Source organism: Mastomys coucha, unplaced genomic scaffold, assembly GCF_008632895.1.
Source record: "Mastomys coucha isolate ucsf_1 unplaced genomic scaffold, UCSF_Mcou_1 pScaffold23, whole genome shotgun sequence".
NCBI lineage: Eukaryota > Metazoa > Chordata > Mammalia > Rodentia > Muridae > Mastomys > Mastomys coucha.
In genome coordinates this window covers 113,646,118-113,647,012 of record NW_022196906.1, presented here as the reverse complement: position 1 = coordinate 113,647,012, position 895 = coordinate 113,646,118, and positions in this window count along the sequence as shown.

Here is an 895-nt window from a genome sequence, read left to right as displayed (position 1 = left end):
ACCCACTCATTTCCCACTCATGAGAGCTGCTGAGAGTCCCACAGCAAGCAGGCAATACAGGTAGTTTCAGAGTTCATGGTCCAAACCATGAGTGGATTTGATCCAGCAAAAGACCCACAGGTCAGCCCTGGGAGTCCTGAAGGCACACAGGACTGTCACTTTTCCAGGGACCATCTGGGCTAGAAAGCTGTCTAGGTCATCCTGTTAGACCAAGACCACGCCTGTCCAGCATTGCTCTGTACTTGGTGATTCAGCTTGGGCATTGCACCCCAAAAAGGCCAATGCCGCCGGCAGAACTCTCAGCTCTAGAGCTATTTGTGGGTGTATCCAGACTCCTTGAGACCTGTCTCCCTCAATCCTGTCACCAGGATCTGGACCAAAGACCCTCCCTACTTAACTCCCCCAGCCTCCCCTTCATCTCTGAGCATTTGTCAAGGACCAAGCTCCTATAGCAGGCAGCCTGTGTCGGTCAGTATCGCACTGGCTTCCACTGGTGTCATTTCCAATAAGCACAGAGTCAGTGGCTTGGCCACAACTTAGAGTGACAGAGATCTCTGACTCTGTGGTTGATCCTTCTCCTCCGCATCCTTGTCTGGATGTCTGTAGCTGTGTTACGGTGCTTCTGGTAATGTGACATCTCAGAGCTCGGGAACTTCCTTCCACACTGTGACCCACCCATTGTTGCTTGCCATGCTGTTGTTTTGAGAGTGAGTCTCACACTCACCATCCTCCTGCCTCAGCATCCTGAGAACTGAGATTCTGTTTGGGCCACTCCACTCCACTCTCTTGTCTTGTAGGATGCAGCTCCACCTCTTCAGTGTTCTACAGACAGGGATCTCCCTCATCTGCAGTGTCTCCATCATTTCTGAAATGTTCCCAGAGTGAGAGAGTCCTC